The sequence below is a fragment of the Echiichthys vipera genome (genome assembly GCF_963691815.1).
Source record: "Echiichthys vipera genome assembly, chromosome: 16".
NCBI lineage: Eukaryota > Metazoa > Chordata > Actinopteri > Perciformes > Trachinidae > Echiichthys > Echiichthys vipera.
Window position 1 is genome coordinate 4747441 of NC_139841.1, and position 23793 is coordinate 4771233.

General features: G+C 42.3%; 1 protein-coding gene across 1 annotated transcript in view; it reads right to left on the minus strand.

The window, feature by feature from the left end:
- The window catches only part of lmo4a (LIM domain only 4a), a 193931-nt gene that overhangs the window by 137224 nt on the left and 32914 nt on the right, over window positions 1-23793 (minus strand). The gene's annotated exons all lie outside the window — the stretch shown is intronic.

Below are 23793 nucleotides of genomic sequence, written 5' to 3' on the forward strand. Positions count from 1 at the left end.
ATTACCATTCATTTCTTTCTGGTGCCTTTATATAGAGGCGTGTCTTGTTTTCTTTACAAACGTGGACATGTAAAGCTCTTTGATATGACCGACTGTGATTCAAGGCTCTACAGAAACACAAACTTGAATTAGCCACAGACCTAACCTTTGGCTTCTGTTAGCAAAAGTCTCAACTATGAGCATATGATCGGATTTTCTCTCTACAGTAGCCCTAAAAACATAAAAAACATTAAAACACATCATCTTGAAGCTGCCCAGCAGGGGCCAACCTTTACCAGCCGTGAGGACTGGCTCGTCCGCTGCACTGACGTTTCCTCTCACACAGCCTCCAGTGTGTCCTCCATCAGATGGCAGCAGTAGGCGGTGCCGTGGCGAGCGCCTCTGGTCCTTGTTGCAGGGTAACACTGCCATCCGATCACAGACACTGAGGTGGTGTGAGGGGGAACGTACACACAGCAGACAAGCTGGACTGATAGACTAAAAACGTACTCCAGCAGCAGACCAGCTCCTCTGCCTGGACGTTAAACTGGACTACATTTATACTCTTTCATCCCTCTATGTACTGTACTGCACTGTACAAGGAAAACAATACAGTCTCTATCCAATAACTGGGCCTTGATTTTAGCTGCAGCTGTGAGCCTTTGGCTACGGTCAGCAGAACTTTCTTTTACCGAAATGCATCTGTATTTGTATTGATTTGGCTTGAATAGCCAATAGGAAAGCTCTCTCTCTGAAATGACCTGTGATTGGCCAAAGTCTCCCGTCACATGGTAGATTTTTTGAAAATCTGAGCAAATATTGAGCCAAAAGGAGGTGCAGAAGTCTCTGATTTACAGTATGATGAAAGATTATTATGGATTTTGTTTTGCCTGGGAAAAAAACCCTACCCCAGCTAAACAAGGTTTAAAACTTGACTCCATCTTTAACTTTTATAAAAGGATCTTTGGGCTCATCAGCTTATAGGCTACCCACATCAACCTGAAGTTAGCCTGACTCAGCCCTGTACAATAAAGTCATTACGTATATGTAAATGACTCTTAAAAGAAGAGAACGTGTTTAAGTCAAGTTGCACCTTATGGTTATTTCACAGCATGCTGATCAGTAAAGACTTACAACAGGAAACATGATAGAACGTGAGCGCTCCTCCTGAGCTGCAGACTCATCTGGTCACCCAGCTGCTTTTTCTCATAATGCTTCGGTGGCTTTTGATGCTCACAAGCAATTTCCTTCGGATGACTATCACATTACATCAAATTAAACTGCATTGCCTCACACCCAATGAAGGGGTTTATTTAGTCAACAGATGGCGGCCTTATCCTGAGGAAATATGAAACGTGCCTCTTTGGATCCTGAAGGTTTGCTCACTTTTAATTGCTTTATAGAGTCAGATCAGGTCATATTGCTTTGGGTGAACACACACTCTGGACTGAAGGTTAAGAAATATATGCTGTGGTTAAAAGTGGGAGAGCATTTCAGATGATTTATTGAGAGGAAAATAGCTGTGATGCTATGTGATATGAAGCTATTTCCTGTCTGGGATGGGCTGTGTCTTTAAAATTAAATAAATCTTGAAAGTTTGTGTAATTTTATGCCTTAGTGAATCAAATGTGTTGGCTCACCACAGCCAATACATCATTATCAAAAACTAACTTTATTAAATTGACCTACCTACAAGATATCTGTTGTGAAAAACAGGGTTTAGTACCTTATCCCCAGGCAGGATTCTTGGATGTGTTGCAGAACTGGGATCAGAAAACGTTCCATGAGGAAGCATGCCGTATGGCTGTTTCCTGTTTTGCTCCTGTGAATGGGCTCTTTGTGCCCTCCGCTCTGCTGCAGTTGCACTCAACGTGTGTCTCTGAAGTATCCTGAGTTGAGACCTGGACTCTGTCTGAGGGGCTGCTGACAGAGCAGCAGATAAAGACAGAGGTGGTCCATGTTAAAGAGGGGAATGGAAATAATGACCTTTGTTTGGCAGATATCACCTTATCATTTGCCCTTTAGCGCTCTGACTGCCTCATTAGTCACATCAGAGATGAGTGGAACACTTGTACGGGGCAGGAAGAGACACTGTGACATCACAGGACAAATGTTTTCATAAAAGTAAGGCCCTGTTTACGCGACAACGCTCACGAGTGAAAACGACCAAATATTTGATCAGATGTGCCTTTCGTTTAGACGATAACAGCATTTTTGGGGCTTAAAAAGGCAAAAAAGGTAAACCCCCCTTCAGAGTGGAAATCTTAATAACCCTCCACTGTTGTGTTTGCGTGTAAACGGGTAAAAACACTAAAGTGTGCTCTGATCTACTCACGCTGGCTCACGTGGCGTACGTGTTTCCGTAACATCCGTGTGCAGAGTTCAGGTAAACAACAACAAACATGTGGGACTGTTTCCATCAGTGGGACATCCAAGTGTCCTGGGTGGAGCCGAGGCGGTGGGAGGCTGCAGACCGTGCTGCAGATCCCTGTCACACTGTACGGCGTCCTGCTTCTCCGCTGTTAGGGAGAGAAGGAGAAGGACGTTTCTACACATGCACCAGCTCTGGGTGCTGTTGTGTGGCAGTGCTTCACAGCTCCACCTACACACCTGACGTGCACACTACATTGAATTTCACACACTTTTGTGTCACCGTATGCACGCAGATTTCCCCACTCGATGGGAATAAAAAGTGAGAACCCAACGCCACTTTTGTGTTTTCTTTCTGGATCGTCTTCGTCTAAACAGGGCCTGAGGCTACATACTCTGCCTTTCCTTGGAAGCTTGCTATCACAGAATAGCTGGCTAGCTTTTTAACTTAACTCTTAATATTTTATCTTCACCTCTTTTGCTTTTGTTTCCTCTCTAGATCGTCTTCGTCTAAACAGGGCCTAAATTCTTCCTTCTGCAATGAAATGAAGAGGGTTTTTTGTGACAAACGTTTTTATTTATTTTCACCAGTGTAGGGAGAAATATTCAGATCAGATGCTTTATTTACTTGCTTTACGATATGATCATATAATTCCAAGCATGCACCTGGTCTCTATAAACAGATTCTGCATGTGAACGTAGAATCTGTACGCAACAGGACAAGATTTGGGTAGTGGAATCCTTCTGGGTTTGGTTTGTATTCCAAATCATATTTAACCAATCATGTACAGTATGAGTGGACCTACATGCAGGTAAACAGACCGTGTAGAGGTCGAATGCTTCGGCCAAAATGCAAACTCAGAACCCATCGGCTATTGTCTGAGGATGATTTAGCTTTTAATTAGTTGTTTGGTATTATTTAACTTCATTCAAATGCAGATATAAGATGTCGCCTCTCAACTTCAACTCCATTATCGTGACTGAAACTGGAAATCGGTCCATAAACAATGACTGCTGCTCGGAATAGGATGGATATCCTTTGCCTGGATATCTGCTGGCCACACCGAATAGCCGAAACATTGGCCGTTGACTCCAAAATTGTTGTCGAACTGATAGCCAATGGGTTCCAAGATAGACATACACCTGATCTGGTGTAATCAACCAGAGTAATTGAAAACTGTAGGTGTATCTAATATCGCAAGCTGTCAAATTAATGTAGTTGAGTAAAAAATGTAATGTAATCTGAAATGTAGTGTTGTGGTATAACTTAAAGTTGTACTTTTAATTTATTTAATTGTCTTTTGAGTTCCTATCTATCACAGAGTGAGTTATAACAATGATCATGTGACCCATTATTGAAAGCACTTGTTGCCTTTTTCTGTGTGTCTGTGGAGACATTCCCCCTCTGGATGTAAATGAGCCTCCATGTTAGTGACAGAGGTTGGTCTGTCGGTGGAGCTTGTCACTAACGGTTATGCTGCGTTGTAATCGAAAATTGGGAACCTCAACTTCTGAGTCAGACTTGTAGTAAGGGCAGAAGTCTAATAGGAACATGTGTGTGTGTGTGTGTGTGTGTGTGTGTGTGTGTGTGTGTGTGTGTGTGTGTGTGTGTGTGTGTGTGTGTGTGTGTGTGTGTGTGTGTGTGTGTGTGTGTGTGTGTGTGTAGATTTAAGAGGGAGACATATAGGGGACGGACTGGAAGTAGAGAGGTGAAAGTGTTTGAAATAAAGTTTACAAAAGAGCAAAAAGTCAACACACATAGTGACCATGAACTTGACAAGATGGAGGCTCTGAAAGAACAGACTCACCTGCAGTTACATCTTACTGCCACAGAGGCTGCTAGAAACAACATATCTCAAATCTTATGGAGAAAAACTTTTACATGGAAATACCTCAAAACAGTACTTAAATTAGCTATCACTGATATTGTTTAATGAAATCACAATGTGAGTGGTGTCTGGTAGTGATGAATCTATAGAGAATGATCAGATGAATCTGCAGCTCCCCTCTGCATTTAGGAGCTTTATATTGAGTCTCAGCTGATTGTTCAGCTGTCCGGCCAACAACTTTACTGTTCTGGGTCACTCTCACTGTTCTCATAGAGTGGTTTTTGAAAAAAACACTATCTACTCAGGACCAAGCAGCAGACAGAGATACTAGCTAGCTGGTGAACATGGTGGAGCATTTAGCAGCTAAACAGTCAGTATTTCCCTCAGGGGCTGCTGTGGTCCAATCCCAAGTCACAGAACCATCTGAGAAGGCTTTCAAAACATACCTATTTGGTGATTGGATGAACCACCTGTCAATCAAACTCTTGTTGAAGTCAATCAGGAGAAGAGAGAAAACATCTTTCCCATCGAGAAAAGCCTTCAGAGCCGTTCTTTGCAGTGAAGAAATACTCCCCAGCTCTGAAATAACTGACGCTATTGCAGCATCTGCGCTGCCATTGTTGTTGTGAACAGTCGCCTCTCCATGTGGTCACACACCTAAACCACGCCTGTAGCTGCCACTTAGTCCTCACAGGATGCTAATTAGTCCGACCACCGTGGCTCTGAACACAGACGCATAACTTGAAGTCTGACAAGAGGGATTTTTGTTTGATATGTGAGCCCACATTTCTCATGTGAACTTGTGATATTACAAGAATTCAGCTGCCGTGCATGTAGGGTAACACCCTCAACATTATGGAAATGAAATTCACTGAAATAAGACTTATGCTCCTAAGACAATGAACCTTTTTGATTTGAATGACCTAATGGTTTTTTTTTTTAGTTTGTCACTATGTAGTTTTCTCCGTGTGTGTGTGTGTGTGTGTGTGTGTGTGTGTGTGTGTGTGTGTGTGTGTGTGTGTGTGTGTGCGTGTATGCGTGCGCGCATGCATGACTAAGGTTAGGGAGTGCTTGCCACCGGGTGCAGCTCCTGCGTCAACAAATGACTCTAAAGCTATTCTCAGCACCATGTCCTCATTAAAACATTCCCCAAAGTGCCCCTCCATAAAACGCCCTTGGCTTCATGTTTAGGTGTCTAATTAGGGTCCCTGCCACAGCCTTAGTCCTGGCTTGTGTGTCAATTTAATGAGGCAATTAGGGATATTAGTGATATTGTATCTGGACTATCAGGAGATTTGAGGGGAACTGGGAAGTGTAGTGCAGGCTGTGGGGGCAGTTGGAGGGCAGGGGTGTAGGGTTGCAGATATGTTTGTGCAGGCTCCGGAAATGACCAGCTGTAAAGTAGAAAACTCAATAATGTTGATTACAAATGTAAAGGGGGAAACACCTGTCGATTTAGGTTCCACAGATAATTATGTGAAAAGTACAGTAGCTAGTGCAAAGCTAAGCTTATCTTAGCTTAAGCATAAAGACTGGGGAAGGGGAGCACTCTCCAAATGGAACAAACTTTATACAATACATAACTAAAGCCCATCTAAAGCTCATACAATAGAGTAACACAATAAATCTTGTTTCTTTTTAAAAAAAAAAACTAAACAGGATAATGATCATATAACCCCCCAGTTTTTAACACTTTTACATATTTTTGAACGGATTAAACATTTTTGGGCCATTATGACAAATTAGCTTCAAAGTCTGGTGCACTTCAAACCAGCTCGACTTGTAACTAGGCACAGTGTGCAGATGGACTATAGCAGCACTTTTTACCATGAAAAACCTAAAACTTCACAACCAGACGTGCTCCAGCAGGAACGTGATCTGATATTACAACAACAGACGTCACTGCACAGCTTCATGTAGCTTTCTTGCAAATGTTCTTAATTTGCCACAATTTATGTGTGTGTAGTTTTTGGTTAAGAAGTGCTGCTATATCATTATTCCACAGTCATTCCACTGCTACACGTAGCTACATGGGGGTCATCCCTTTTTTCCCTATGTTCCCAGGTCACATAAGCCTCTGCCTTCATTGATATAATTCAGCATTTTGTTAAGGTAAGAGGTTACGGTTAGGGTCAGGATTAGGGGGGAGTGTTAGGGTCTACATAGGCCTATTTGCCGGGGAATTCAGCACTGATTGTGGAAAAAAAAAACAGAACATCGGTACGCTCCTGCTACATGCTAACATCAGGGAAAAGTGTAATCTTGGTTGCTAGCGTTTTCTCCTTGATTTCGGATCACATACCAACATTTTCATTTGTGAAGGTTTTGGTTTAGAAGCTTTTATTGGACATTTTCAGTGTTGCTATACTCTGCTATACTCTAACCATCTGTTGAACTGTGTTGAAGCCACAGTGCTGACGCCGGCGCAGTATGCCCTGTGTTGACACTTCCAATGGGTGTTAACTAGCATCTACCTATTTTGTCTGCGGTTCAGTTCCAACCAGAGCCCTTCACTGCACGTTATACCTGTATTTCCCCTTGTTTCCTGTCTGCCTTGATTCTATAAAACAGTGTATAGTCTACACATACATACAGCAGAATGCAAAGCTGCATTATCAATTGATGGCCACTGGGGGTGAAAAAACATTCAAAACAAAGTGACAGATACACAACTATCAGTTACATTTGCCTGTTCACGCTTAGCAATAAGCGTAATGCTCTCTGAACACCCTAGTTGTATACCTGTGAATGTGCTCGAGGTGAAAGAGGGCACAGGTCTGTCAGTGATTGAAGTACAGTATGTGTCAGCAGGCCTCCGTGTGTGTAGGTTTTTGTGTGTGAGCCACTGTGCCGTGCTGCAAATTGCATCTGTTCCTAATTACAGAGTGCTAATGAAAGCCTGTACTCCTGGTGGGCCTACTGAGGACCAGCCTGGCACCTTGCCTCTGCCACTCAGAGGAGGGAGGAGAGTGACGACGCACACGGAGTCATAAACAAAACGGAATACATACCGTACATACTGAAGACTGATGAAGACAGAGAGGTGATGGGCAGCAGCTTATCGTGGGATCATGGAAGGACAGCTGCTGTACTCTCCACACTGCAGTCCTCTGGTTGGCATTGAACAGCTTGTCTTCATTATCCCAGGCAGCATTAGAACTTAGAAATAGATCAGTCTTCAGAGTGCCGTTGACAACAGCCATTCGTGTTCCAGCTGTCTCTACTGGAGGTATATAATGTTAGACTACCTCTCTTCATTCTAAAAGCTTTCCAATTGCCAAACCACCAAGGCTTTTATTGTGAAGCACTGATGTGACACTGAGTGGTGTTGTTGCCGGCTGCGTGCTGCCCAGGTTAAGAACACAGACCCTTTCTCATTCTGGATATCACACCCAGTGGCCACTTTATTAGGTACACCACTTTCGTATCTTTACCAAGCCCCCACCACGGAGACTTCCTGGTTGATCAGGAAGTGCCAAAGACTGCAGTTCTCTGAGTGGTTTCATAACAGAGCAGTTTCTCATCGACCCCCATGTTAAACAGGCCGTTTTCACAGCATCATTAAACCTGTTTAAGGCCTGGGACAAAAAAACATTCTAGTCTGTATGTTTAGGTCATATCTCCATGACAACACTGAGGGGGGTGGATTTTTTTGTACCAGGCTAGTTTTTATTTTATCCGAGGTTAAAGTTTATGAATAATTAGGGGCGTGGCCTCTTGAGTGACAGTTAGCCTCTGGCCCTGACTTCTCCTCAGTGGCTAGTTGTCAGGATTAGCATCACTAGCATGCTAACTCCGTCATCTTGACCTGGACCACAGTTATTTGTGTGGTGGTGTTTCCATAAGTGACAAGATGGTTTGCTCTTGGATCGACTGTGCAAACAGATGGTTTAGGAACACACTGTGTAAATGTTAGCTCTGTTTTGCTAATTAAAATAGCCGTACTTGCCTCATGACTTGCAATTCAGCCTGCTATCTATGACACTAGATGCTAATCTGGAGCAGCGGGAGGATTTGGGCCGTGAGGGTCGGTGTTTTACAGTCTATGAGCATGGGACTGTGTTAAATATCAGTTTAAATCAGAGATCATAACACTACACTTCAATCCCGGAGACAATGTTTTTTTCTCTAGAGACCCGGCAGTATCTGTTACATTAGTGCAAAAACACACAATAAATAACTGCAGTGTAAACAAACAGTGTCAATACAGTATCTAATAAGTGTTATTTATGAACAGAGACTCCTCATCTCTGCACATGTAGTTCAGGAGTTACAGACTCAATATTATATATGGTTATAAATTTGAAAAATCAAATTATCATTTCTACATTTCCAAATAAGTTGGGGGGGGGGGGGGGGGGGGGGCAGATTGTCCATGCAAACCTATTGCTATAAGCATTCTAACTCCTAAACTGTGTTTTGTTTTCCCACACATGAAATACATCAATCAATCTATTTATTTATTTGTCACTTAAAATCGTATCAAATTCAATTCTACTAAAATGTAATCTTGTCAGTTCCTTCCATTCATGCACTAAAACAGTAATAATAATCCTAATACATATTGTAACAGACTGGAGTGACTGTTGTTCCTGGTAAAATGTGAGTGTCACTGTTTGAGTGAATCACTGAGGTGTCCCACAGGTCAGCGAAGTCACATGTTGATTTTTGAGATGCTGTGAAGCCTGTAGTTGGCTGAGAGCTAAACAGGGGCAGCCGTGAAAATAGCAGGAGATGAGAGACGGAAAAATAAGCTAGGAGCTGGAGTGTGAAGAGGGTTTTTCTTGTTCTGTCTTGGCGTTGGCTACGGCCCACAGTAGCCCGTGTTCAGTCAGAAATAAAGCTGCACCAAACTGGATAAGGTTTTACCGTCTGCTCATGGAGGCATGCTACAATATATATGTAGGGGAAGTCTTAGGCAGTTTCCTCATTGAGGATCCGAGTGTCCTGAGGGTAGGAGCTCCTCCTGAGCCTGTATCTGGTATTCTTCCAGACCTCAACAGAGAGAAAAGGCTGTTACCAGGGTGGTTTGGATCTTTAATGATTCTCCTTTAGCCTTCTTGCGGTGCCTGCTGTAAATATCCTTTAGGCAGTATGTTGTAAATATTTACAGCACCTGAAAGCAAACAGGGGTTGGAAAAAAATGGGCCATACGCCCACTGCCTCACCCCAAGCCTGTGATACAGCATCAGTAAGTGAGTCAGAGGCCCTGCATACAGTATGTGAGCACATATATGCTTGTGTGACTTGTGCACTAAAACTTTACTGTATAGTGGTTTCTGCTTGCTGCTCGTTGCCTGTGTTCATCCTCTCCCTCATTTTCGTCTCCTTCCTTTAATTACTAAATTATGAGAACTATCTGGAAGGTTTGCTGTGGGAGGTGGGGTGTAAAACTCAAGCAGGGACCCTCAATGTTGCTAATTCATTTACAGATTTAATTAGATGGATGGAGCCCTTGCCGTTATTAAAACAGAGAGGGAGAAATGTTGCCAGCACTACAGGACTTTTTAATTACAACTCCACATCCCACTTGCTGACGTCTGGGGAACCAGTTAATTAAAATCCTCATTATTTTACTTTTAATTAGTTCCCCCCTCTTTTGTTTCCTTGCGCCATATGGCAATGTTCCGTGGTCAAATCAACTTAATTGAGCTAATTAAGTTGATCAGTTTAATTATTCAAAGTACTCTGATTGGATGAAATTACTACCCCATCCCCCTTCTCACCTACCAAAAACATCCCTGCTTCAAACTCTCAAGTTCACAGCATATCCATGTCATATCATTGTGACTGATGAGTGGTTAAAGCTCAAATCTTTTATTAAATCAGCCGCAATGTCCGTTCCTCAAACACAATTTTCAAATGACACAAAAGAGAAGAGTTTGCTTTAAAGCTTATGAATCCAGGGGCCTCCATTATCCTCTGACCTTCAGCAGGGGTGGGGGAGAGGGCAACACTAATAGTTATAAGATGTTTCCCATTTCAGCAAAGGGCCCAACTGCAGAGCTCATGTCTGAGGACACCAGGTCTGAGACCCAGTGAGAAGAGTGTATGCACCCCCCCCCTCCACACACACACACACACACACACACACACACACACACACACACACACACACACACACACACACACACACACACACACACACACACACACACACAACTTTATTTGAAAGTGTTGACAGGACTTTATCAAAGATTCTCTGTACAGAAACAAAGTGGTATACTCCTAGTAGGTGCAGCTTTGTTTGAAAGTGTAGTGAACGTCATCAAAAGTTGCTGAATATGTGCATAATGTATTTATATTTTCTCTTGCTAACATGACAGTCACACAGCTAACAGTTAGCATTACAAAACTTATCTCTTTGAGGCGTTCGTGAACGTTTGATGACGTTACCGTGGCAGCTCTGTTCCCAGATCACGCAAGAGTTTGTCGCTGAGACAGAAACAGGTCTCAAACTAATTTTCTCCCGATCTGTCCATCTGAAAAATGGAGTTGGACCTCCCTCTGAAGTAAAATCCAGAGCTGTAGACTCACCACGTCATAATCCTGCTGTCAAGTAGTGATGTAACGCCCTTTCAACATATGATTTCCGGGTCCAAGCCTTGTATTTCTCCAATGCAGCAGTGCCATGCTCCCCGTTGTATGAACAGATCTGAGTTTTTTTTTTAAATAATGTAATTATCATTTTACCTCTTTCTTATCAATGAAAAAGATGTCTAACTGATCTTGTTCGGCCGTTGTTGTATGTTTTGTTTCAACGGAGCGTTTGGACTCAGAAATCGTATTTTGAAAGGGTGTTACGTCAGACTGAACAGCCGGATACTATAGGTCCATTCCATTTAAAAGGATCCTCCTACTCAGGTTGAGAATTGTCTTTTGCAGTATCCCACAATACATTACAGAGCTGTTTTAGGTTGTATTCAGGCGTTCCTTCTTAGCACGGGAATTGTCAGGTGACACATTTATCAGGTGTTTTATTCTAGGTCATGAAGGAAAACATCATATGAAGCGGACCAATGAAAAAGTCACTGCAGGATATGAGGTGTGCAGCTGTTTCTACATGTGTGAAACTCAAAAGATATTACGCATGGATGTGGAGGATTTGGACCAGTTTAAATGCACCTTTGACAGAGTACAGACGAATGAACCTGCCTCAATAACAAACTGCAAACAAGTGAAGACTGCGGAAGGAGACTGGAGAGGCAGAAATGAGCGAAACGAAGGAACCATCACTTAACAATATTTACATCATTACAGACAGCAGGCAGCTCACTATTGCCATCTGGAAAATAGTACCAGAGCATTAAAACATGTACCAGCTGCTTTAAAGTCTTCTTCTTCCCCACAGGCGGTCAGGCTGATTAATAGTACACACAGACCAAAACATGCTATACATGCACCCTGCACAACAACAACTCTATCCCTGCAGGTTCGAAATCTACAATTAATGTGGACTACCAAAAATAAATCTGACTAATTAATTTACTGTATCCAAGCAGAGTGGGAAAGATCAATGAATCAGTTGAGCTCATAAATAAATAAAGTAGCTGTAGCAATTAACGCAGTATAAATCAGGGAATCTAAGCACACTCACTTGCTAGTTTGTAAGTTACACCGAGCTAAAACTAAGGCAGTCTATCAGGTCTTTCTCACACGCCCATTTTGACATGAGTAAGAAAAGCACAGGTGAAAACAATGGCTGATTTCCCTTCAGTGCCTCTTTCACACAGGGATTCATGCTGGCATTACGGATCCAAAATAGGCCGAACACAACACCATCGGCGTCTAGTGTGTGGGCATAGTCCCGCTATGCCGCTTGTCCCGTACACACCATAGACTGTTATAAATGGACGTAGCATACCCGTCGAGGTCCGTTTTCTTAACTTGATCAAATCGTCCTCGCCTCTGGGAGTCGCCATCTTGTCAGACTTTGACACCGCCTCATTTCCTCTTTACAAAAAAGGGCATGTATGTGACGTTGGGGGGAGGGAGATACGTCCATCTGGCTGACATTTACCTCAGAGGAGAAGTGAGGGCCAGAGGCTAGCTGTCACTCAAGAGGCCGCGCCCCTAATTATTCATAAACTTTAATCTCCAATAAAATAAAAACTAGCCTGGTCCAAAAAAATCACCCCCCTCAGTGTTGTCATGGAGATATGAACTAAACATACAGACTAGAATGTTTTTTTGCATGTCACTAATTTAACTTCTTCCCCGGAGTTGTTTGTGCTTTGTCGTCTCGCAGGTCTCTGCTGATCGTGGTGGTGCTTGCTGCCGTGGTCCTACATGACGCTTCCTGCTGCTATTATCACTGTTACTCATATATACTATCACTAGTTTAATAAACTATAAAATGTGTAGCTGTATCATAGCTGCTATTGCCACTACTCATCATTGATCATGTTTGCCACCATAATTATTATCATTTTCATATTCTGTCACCTTAGCTGTGCTTGTTTCTACTATTCTGTTGTATTAACTGTCTTAACATATAAGTCATATTCACATCACTATAGATATTAATATAGTTACTGTTAGGCTTTGCTTGCTTGCATCTCTGTCTTTGTGTCTGTCTTTGTCTCTCTCTGTCCATCTGTGTGTCTTTTCTCTCTTTCTCTCTTCTTTTCTTCCTCCCCAACCGGTGCAGACAGATGTCCGTCCTCTACAGAACTGGGTCTGTCTGACGTTCCTGCCTGTTATAGGGAAGGTTTTCGTTGCCACCGTACTCTACGGGGGAATTGTTGGGTCTATGTAAATCATAAATAAGTCATTGAGTGGGGTCTTTAACTACTTTGTAAAGTGTCCTGAGATCACTTTTGTTGTGATTCGACACTGTAAATAAAATTGAATTGAATTGAATTGAATTGAATTTTTGTACCAGGCCTTAAACAGGTTTAATGATGCTGTGAAAACAGCCTATTTAACATGGGGGTCAATGAGAAACTGCTCTGTTATGGAACATGCTCCTAGTGGACACTCAGAGAACTGCAGTTTTTGGAGCTTCCTGTTTGGATCAACCAGGAAGTCACTGTGGTGGGGGCTTGGTACCCTCAGAAATCGATTCAGCTCTGTTTGTACCTCTGCTCCTGACTTGAAAAACTCTGTCCCCCTCATTTCGTGTCCGTACCTTTAATACAGCACCAGTGTTTCCCCTAGGATGGAGTTTAGCAGCAGAGGTGAAAAAAAAAAAAAGTGAGCCTTCAAAGTGCGCCCTGCCGGGTAGGGCTCTTAGACCCTATACAGTACTTTGGATCACAGTTACTCATCTGGAAATTAAAAGTAGTTGTGAGTGACCTGTATCACCCAGTGTTCATTTATACAGCCATATTTATACAGCCATTTTGAATTTAGCCTTAGTTTTTTAGATGGAAATGCAAATGACATTAACACACTCTGATTTGAGTCTGGTTTTATCAATATAAATATATTAAATGCATTCAATGTCTGGTTAACATATTAAGACATAATATAGGCAAAATACTTATATTTATGTGCATTGTTGCTCTTTTCTTTAACCAAAACATATTATTGATCAAATAAATGAAAGGTGTCTTCTTGAACAAAACAATAAAGTCCCTACATCCTCAATTTTCTGTATCAAGTACTTTGGACTGGAAAACATTACTTAGGAGAACTAGAAAACATATTGGTTGAACTTATTTTATCACGTTAGCGCAACATCATATTTTTTTCTCAACCTCTATTGCCAAGATACTTGAGTTTAAGCAAACTAATGTTTACAAAGACTACAAGAATTGGCCAGTCAAACACATTAATTATTATATTAACACATGAAAAATAGCTGAGCAGACAATTCAACAAGGATTTTTATTAAAACCTCATCAAGTCAAACTTTAACCAGCCTTGCTTCAAAAGACCTTCATTGGGACATGTAAAAAAAACAAACAACCTTTACACCCTCTAACCGTGCATTCACACCAAATGCAATGGAGGGGATTCAATCGCCCGTAGAGCCAGTATCGCATCGCTTGCTCACATTTGTCACATTTTCGATCGTTGCTTCATCGCTTCAATCACAGGTAGCAGCTGAGGCGGCTAGCTAACTGAAGCTAACCCCCGGCTCAGCCTACTCTGCTGTTGTGCTAAATGGGACGTTATGCTCGTTCTAACCAGGGATCTGAATGCTTTTAAAAAGAACAGGAATGAGCTCTCTGATGAAGTGTGTGGCTCTTTAAAGAGCTGTTGTGTTAAAGTGAGATCAGGCCCTCAGTGATTTAACCTCTGTAGCCGTACAGGTGCTGCCCGGTCTCTGGTAGATCAGACGGGGATACACTTTACTCTGCACTGACCGCTTTCTTCTTCTTCTGGATTTCTGGCAGACTCGATGCCTAAAGGCACGTTGCTGCCATCCATAGTTCAGAGTTATATCCATTATATTATATCCATAGGAACAGTCTGGTTTCCCCCAAGGACTGCAACAATGGCGGCTTTGGAGAACCCGGTGAGCCCCTGGATGTTTCATGGAGAACTTCAATGACGCTTACCGCAATCTCAACGCTGATTGGCTGTCGTGGCACAGCTTCATGCGACATCGCTTGAAAAGTTAAAATTTTTCAACTTCAAGCGACAGAAACGATGAGGCGATGGACGCTTCATCGCATCGCTGTTATCGCTCGGAACGCGTCGCCCGAAGCGACATCGTGCGTCATTGCGTCATTTACATTGATTTTGAATGGCAGCTTGGCGCTTTCATCACCTCCATCACTTTTGACGTGAATGCATGGTAACACCCCTTTGCTTTCAGAAACTGAAATTACAATGTTCTACACATAAATTATAATATAATACATATAGGAAGAGCACCCTTCTACTGGGGAAAAACAATAACTCTCTCAATTAAACAGAGTGAATGTTCACAGCTGCTGCAGTAAAGGCTAACCCTCATTTCTGAAAATGAACTAAACATGAAATATCACAGGTTATGTTGACGGACCATTTGATACAGAGAGACATTAGACAATCAATGCACATTGCCTACAGATGAACTAACTTTGCTGAAATAATTTTCAATGTACTTACTTGGAAGATTTCGGCTCCGAGGAAAAACACTGCAGACACACACGTGTTGGTTGAAATCTCCCCCGTAACTTATTTTTCTCAAGTTATCTGAACGACTTATTATGGGTTTTTAATGAGTTTCCGCACTTTTTTCAAGTTGAAGTTGAACTCCTCTTACTTTGTTGGAATGGGAAATGAGTTGTCTCAGTGTATATGTTAGAGTCAGATCACTGGATGTCATTTTACAGAGCAAACTAATGAAAAACAGAATGCACTGGACTTGTACCAGTGTAACTGTTGATAAAATAACTGAGGTTTATGCTGTTTCTTTAATGAAGGTAATGTAGCCCAACTAACAGATAATAACTGTCCCAGGGAATCGGTATATCTTCTGTAATGAAACCTTTCGTGCCTCATTCACGTGATCCAATCATGATTGCATTTGCTGTTCTGTTACTGTGTGATACTCAAAGGAAACTGCAGGAGAGTTTTCCCTTCAGTGAAGATGATGATATCTGTGATCAGCAGACTCACCCTGTCCTAACAGAACGGGACACGAGCGAGCATCAGCCATAAAAATGAGTTTGGGTACATTGTTTTTGATTTTCACGCACGCTGAAAGCACCGCCATGGATGAAGAACAACTAATCCATGGAGCTGAAATGATTCATTTATTCATTCATCTTCAACCGCTTGTCCCTGTCGGGGTCGCGGGGGGAGCTGGAGCCGATCCCAGCTGACATCGGGCGTGAGGCGGGGTCCACCCTGGACAGGACGCCAGTCTATCGCAGGGCACATAACACAAACAGAGACAGACAACCATTCACACCTACGGGTGATTTAGAGTCATCAATGAACCGAACACCTAACACGTGCATGTCTTTGGACTGTGGGAGGAAACCGGAGAACCCAGAGAAAACCCACGCAGACACAGGGAGAACATGCAAACTCCACACAGAAGGGCCCCAGCCGGGATTCAAACCAGGAACCTTCTTGCTGTTAGGCAACAGTGCTAACCACTACAGCACCATGTCACCAGTGAAGCTGAAATGATGAATTATCTAAAGAAGACCTACTTATTTTACTACAAAACCTGAATAAATGTGTTGTTGTAGCTCAACAGGCTGTTACTGTCTGTGTGTGCCTGACTGTGTGTGTGTGTGTGTGTGTGTGTGTGTGTGTGTGTGTGTGGACGGTGGCCGCCACAGTGCACGAGACATATACCTGTTATCTATGAATAAATGTCTCGATAGTCTGACGCTCGCATGCTCAGGAGACAAGGACGAAGACCAATCTCTCACTGAAAAAGAATGAAGAACCTTAACCTAAGCTAAAAGCAACCATCGCTGTCCAATGCTCGGGGTAGAGTTCTGTTCACAAGATATCATAAACATTTTTGTGCAGAACTTTTTGTAAGTTTTCCTATGAGTCTGTTCTTGAGTTGCAGTTGCAGGACTTAATAAGAAAAGGCCAGACTTTTTCTCACACAACTCCACAACCTTTTGTTGATCTGTTTCTGACATGGCTCTCATCAGTCGGAGTTGATTTGCCCCGTCTTTGAACTCTGGCATCAGCAACATGCACCAGTGACATTGACTTGACCAGTGTACTGATCTGTTCCACTTCAGACAAGTTTCTGTGATAACACTTTAATACATTTCACATATACCAACAGAATGGTCTGTGGCTTCAGTGAGCTGTGGTCAACTTACAGCGTTCACTTAACATTCAGCATGAGGCCCTTAAAGACCTCTGGATTGACAAAAAGCTTTCAAATTTCACAGTGATAATCTTGTGGGCCGACTCACATAAAAAGTAACAGATATAAAAACACTTTTCCCATATTTTGTAGGAAAAGTGTACACGATGGTACATGATGCTCAGGGTCTCTGCAATCTACTGTTTTTCGTGTTTGTCTCCTTAAGCTGCTACGGTGTGTGTGTGTGTGTGTGTGTGTGTGTGTGTGTGTGTGTGTGTGTGTTTGTTGGTGTGTAAGCTTGTCGTTTTAAATGTGTCTTTTAAAGGTCGAGTCTATTCAATTTGATGCTTTTAATGTTAAATTATTTCTGCACTTTTAGGGATTGTACTGTAAATTTTGTTGTACTGGTACAATGACAATAAAGACAATTCAATCTAATTCAATTCAATTCAATTCACAAGGGTTGTTTGGACACTTTTTGGTGATTACGGTGATTTATAGACATGCATCCTCTTCAATCCTTAAATCTCTAGTCTCAGTGTATCACTCCACCTTGAGATTTATAAATAGTAATGTCTATGGTACACATCATCGTATTTTATATGACAGGGTTGGATGTTCTTCTCTCCAGGATGAGCAAGATGGCAAACTCACTGGTATCTCTTTGTCTATAAGAACCTTGTTGGAAAACCACCGTCTTACCTTACAGAACTACTCTGTCATTCACAGAGACATTATCAGACCTGCTTTTAGTTTTTGTGCACCTGACCGGTGGAATAAAATACAAAAAATTCTTAAAATCGACTCACTTGTGCCTTTTGAACATCTTAGAAATATTATTTTGGACCGCCAAACTTATACTTGTAAGTGCTTTAGAAGAAGAAGAAGTCCTTTTTTAATCCCGCAAGGGATTTTTTCACATGCACAAACAGGACCTATTTATATGCAATTAATGGAGAGATGTCAGAGCGAGGGGGCTGCCAATGGATCAGCGCCACGAGCAGTTTTGGGTTTGGTGCCTTGCTCAACAGCACCTCAGCAGTGTCCAGGAGATGAACTGTATTACTTTTGCATCCTGCTTGTCCTGATCTAATTTATCCAATTTTTTCCCGTTTCGTAATGTTTCAGTGCCTTTCCATGTTCTTATGATGCTGCTGCTTCTGTTTCTGTGCTGTTTTCACTGTAAATGATTACTTGAGTATGAAAAAAGGTTAAATGAAAAGTAAAGGCAGGCTTCACCCTTAGGTCACCTAGGTCAACGACCCTCAAATGATGTTTCGCTCTGTGATAAAGGTTTATACAACAGTCTTTTACAATAATAATTTGAACTTTTTCAGTCAAACCCTAATTTCATTGCAATCCCTTTGGAGCACTCATCAACTGACAAACCACCACAAAAGTCATGCTGCTCGTTTGGCTAAAAATACTATTTAGCTTGGCTGGATCTGACATCTCTCATGCGTGTGCTGCTGTGATCACCCTGCTGCTGACTGCATTTCTGTTGTATTCATCACACCAGTCTAAACCCTGTACACGCAATCTGTGTGAAAACCTCAGGAGGGCTGCAGGTTTCATTGATGCAGGAAGCATCACATCTGGCACCATCATCTCATCACTCTCGCTGTCTTCCTCTCTTAATGCTCACTCACACACTCTGTCTGCAGTCTAACACACACTCACATATTTTGATCAGGCATGTGAGGCAACGTCTCAGATCAGATGAACTGGATCAGTGGTCTTTGAGGTCACAGCAGGTCAAAACTGGGGACGGCTTCATGTTTCTGTCCCATGTCTTCTGTCAGTATAATGTGAGTGTCAGTGTGTGAGTGTGCGTAAAGCTTACGAGCAGAATATTGTCTTCATTTCTCCCTTTACCTCTTCCCTCGGTGAAGCAGGGGAGGACTAAATGTAATACTGATCTCCTTCATTACCACTCTGTAGGCTTTTGGAAACTGCCTCAGTGCAAATATTGAATGGGAAATTCCACAAGGCCTGAGAAGTGAAGAGAGAAAGTGGAGGCATGCAGCTGACTAAAGAGGCTGTGCATCAGTGAGAAGGCTGTTCATGATGTTAGTTGTCAGCAAAATGGCCTGGATTTGTAACATCTGGAGTGTGCAGAAGCTATGATGGGACACCTATTAGGTTTTTATATAATACAGTAAAATGCAGAATGCCAATGGTACATCTCACAAATCAAAAGTTGTGGTCGTTGGAATTTTACCAATCACCTGTTTTTTATCCGTTTTTTTGTTTACAAAGACTTGGTCTCGACTCCTTTGGAGTTGGTCTTGAGTCAGGGTACATCCACATGATTGAAAACAATCTTTTTTTTCTTCCCCGTTCTTAAAAAGTTTTCCGTGAGTGTGAATGGTTGTCTGTCTCTGTTTGTCTCTATGTGCCCTGTGATAGACTGGCGTCCTGTCCAGGTTGGACCCAGCCTCACGCCCGATGTCAGCTGGGATCGGCTCATGCCCCCCGCGACCCCGACAGGTACAAGCGGTTGAAGATGGATGAATGGATGGGTGACGGACTCGACTCAAGTCGACAAATATCTGTGTCCACAGGTAGAGAAACTCAAGAGAGAGAGACTCCAAATGCTGTAGTACACATGCAAGGCCTGGATGTGGTGCTGTAAATGTCACAGAAATAAACCAACAACAGAGAAGAAGAGACAGACAGACACCGGCAACTTTCTCTCTAAATCTGTCAACTTTCCAAATCCCCTTGGTGATTTTTCTTTGTCAAAAGGGACTAGAGAGAAATGTGTCCCTGTTTCTGGTGTTAGTGGAGACTTTGGTGCTGTTTTGGACTCTGATGCACCAATCACTCTGCAGTTAGTGTCCTCACTGAGCAGAGGGTGCTGCTGGGAGCCCCTTTTCCATCCCAAAGCACTCACAGGCGGTCAGCAGTGTTCACTTTCTAAATAGATTTAGCGACTTTTCACACCTTCTTGGCAACTTTATTTATAAAAAGCAACTAGCGACAAATTTAGCGACTTCAGGGAAAAGGGAGAACTATAGCCTATCATAATTCATTCCCATGCATGACGCTCAGAGTAATCAAACTCTGCAGCCGCTGAGGCCCATCTTAATGTTTATGCCAATGTATAAAATTCTATTGCAGCAGCATGAAATGATCTGTCTTTCTCTGGCATCGCTGTCAAATGCTCGACAGCAGCGCTGTAAGATGATGTAGTATGAAGAACGACCATAACGCCCGTTCAATGCAGTGAGACGACGCAGTTTACTAGTCAAACAGGCATGTGGATGACCTGGTTATATCCTTCACTTATAGGTTTCAGCGGGAACATAACATGTCACATTTTGTTCTCCAAATATATCAGCCTCTTTTTCACAGTATTTATTTATACTCATAAAAATAGGACTTCATTCATGGAATGGCCTCACACAGTCGTGACAAAGGCAGTTCGACACGCTCAATGCTGATAGGAAATCAGTTATTTACTCCATGTCTGTGATCATGAAAAGCATAAGACAAATTCATTAACACATGCAAATGACTTTAATTGCAATTATCTCCATATCTTGATAAGCAAGGAGGGGGGTCTCCCAATCTCCCTCCATGGTGCAAGTTCCATGCCACACTCAAACCAATCAAGCCTCATCTGCATATCATTAATTAGCCTGACGAGTTCGAGAACCAATTAGCAAGACTGCAAAGATACAAGGTGAGGTGAATAAAAGTTTTCAGAGGGCATGACTCACAATTGGTCTCATATGTACATAAACAACATCAGGCATGGATGGATGTTTCGGGTGTACGTCAACAGGTGTATTGGCGTGTTGTTCCACCAGAATTAGAAAAGAGTTCTCCCACAGAAAATTCTAAATCATCTGCAGCCATCTTGATTGTTTTCGAAAATGGCTCAATGGTGATCCTACAGGTTTATGCTCGCTGCAGTGTCCCCAGCCCGAGGATGTGTGAGCCGGAGTTAATATAATCATGTATTTTGCACAAATAGCGAAGGCTCGGTAAGGATCTGGTTGGCTTTAAATCTGTCCGAACGGGAGAGGGGCCAGACGTATCTGCCAGAGCAAATACATGAGCTCACAGATTCGTCTGGTTACCAGGCATCATTTTTGATACAAATTGGTTGAAGTGTCCTGTAAGTATCAGGACATTAACCAAACACACTAGTACTATAATTACAGTATATATACATTATATATACAGTATATAGGTGCGTTTCCATTAGGGTCGAATACCTGGAATTAGTCGGGTTTATCTCGCCGAAACGCCCCTAATTTGCATGTGAGATGTTTTTCTCCCCTGAGAGAAGCCTGGTTGCTGATTGGATGTAACACACAGCAGGATGTGACGTGTGGTAGTACAGACGCCACAACAACACGGTGACGTAGAGCAGACACTTTTATCCAGTAGTGTAGTAGAATGCAGTGCAGAAAATGATCTGTGCACGTGCATCTTTGCACGGGCTTGTTAAAATGAGTGCTGCAGCGACCGGGTTGGATTCTGACCTGTGGTCCTTTGCTGCATGCTCCCTCTCCCTCACACACACACACACACACACACACACACACACACACACACACTAACACGCACACACACAAACACGCGCGCCCCTGTATCACTGATCAGCTGATCACCGAGGATCTAAACCCATTCAGAGTGATACGTCACCTCCAGAGTCTAAATCCCTCTGGGGCCTTTTCTTTTTAACGGGAACACGGCGAGTGAACGGACATTTGAGAGGACGTGGTCTTTCAGAGCAGCCACATTTTAATATATCCATATATATAATTTCATCATCTGTGTAGTATATTGTAAATATACTGTAAGTATATTGTACAATACCAGTATGTTTATTATAAAGTAAGGCTTTCTTTCTGATTATTGGTAACTGCCTCAATAAGATCATGACTGTGTTCTGCATGGAAAAATCTTCTTCCGTGCTGTAAAAGTTGTCGAACAGAAATTCTGGTCAGTAAGTCTGAGAATGTTGCAGTGGAGCAATTTTGTTGACCCCAATCAGACAGCACGTTTCAGATCACACTGCACACTTGTCAAAGATAACCTGATCAGACGGACATGTTGCTGTTCTGTCTCTTTGTTAATTTTGCTACTAGGCTGTTATTTTGCTATGAAGTTGGAGCTGCAGTAGGTACATGGCAAAAACGGAATCTAAAGAAGAGTGAAACCACTTCCTGCAGCTCTCCCTCCTTCTCCCCTCTCTGTGATGAGCCAGTGGGAACACTTTCTCTCGCTCTGAAAAGTCTCCCATCACAGCCTAGATTTTCTCTGAAAACAGAGCCAAGAGAAGGAGCAGAGGTCTGGTTTTCTCTCAGAACATTTAATTATAATATGATTATAATATGATGAATTACAATATGATGAAAGTTTATTATAGATTTTTTGCTCTGCATCTGCAAAAATAAACTGGTTTAAGTGGCGTTGGGCGCTCTTCTGCTATCGCCAACTCTGCAGTCCCTCTCAGCTCCGTGGTCGATTGAGCATTTTTCAGCTGATTGTTTTAGTTTTATCACCATTTTTATTTTCGTACGAAATTGTCCAAAGCAGAGAACTCTCGATGACTACGTGCTTTTAGATGTCTCGATCTGGCAGAAAGGAGCTGGTGTCACAGCTGCTCAAACAATGCTGGTAATGTGCTGGCAAGCTCCTCATTCTCTCACACACTCACACACACCATTCATACGGAATGGTCTACTGCTACTAATGAGGCTTCAGAGATTAAGAAATTACAGTAGCTTTTATTTATTTAGCTAAATCTACCTCAGTTTGACTATGTTACAATGTTTTGATGTGATGTTAAAACCCCATATACCCAGGGCCTGGCCTCTTCCATATTTAGTTTCAGACTAAGAGCATTTCTAACGCATTGCGAGTTCTATCATTGTGTCACTGTGACAATATTGACAGGATTAATTGGTGATCTTTCAGGGGTGGGGGTGGACGGGGGGCTCAAATTTGACCTGCTTGTTGTGAATTGTGAGGTTTCTTTAAAAAACAAAAAAATCACAAAAAGGTGATGTTTTTAATTTTGCTGGTACTTGGATGTAAACCAAAGTATTGGACGACAATGATGGCAGTAGAAAAGCTGAGGGCTCACAAAGCATGAATATTTGTACAAAATCCATAGACTGTGTTATAAAGATGGAAGTAGGAATAGAAAAGGGAAGCCTTCAACCTCCATTCTTTCTCATTTCCAAGCAGGGGGCGACTCCGCTGGTTTCTAACAGAAGTCCGATTGTATAGAAGTCAATGAGAAAATCAGCCCATGTTCCCTGGGCCCTATCTTTCCTCAGATTAATAATGACATTAAGAATTTCACCTGCTTCCTTGTGTTTTCACAGTTGGAAAAAAAGTAGCTCAGAAACCGATCTAATGGAAAAAAAAAATAAATAAAAGAATCACCTGCCAAACCTTTTATTCCACAGATGAAAAAAAGGAAGAAACATTTAGGAACTAAGAAAGATTATTCTGGATTTTTTTTCTCCACTCATTTTGAATACATGAACACAGAAGGGACAACCATTTGGCTCAGACTTTTCCCCCTCACTTGCACTCTCAGGTCTTAGTAAGAGTAAAATTATAAGTGTGGGGTAGGCCTACTCCTCTGGTTGGTCCATATTCAGAAGCATCCAGCAACAGTGCCCAAACATGGGCAAAATGAATGCTGCGTGTTCAATAGGCTTCGTCTGTACCTGTATCCGTATTTAACGTTGAGCCTTAACTGCTTAACAAACAAACACAAAGTTGTCGGCTGAGGGAACATAGGGCCTATATTTGATTGGGGGGGGGGGGGGGGGCGACAGCAAAAATGAGAGGACGACAGCAAAAATGCAATCTCCTGGCTTCAGAACAGCAGGGTGAAGTTGTGGTAGCTATGTATGTCCA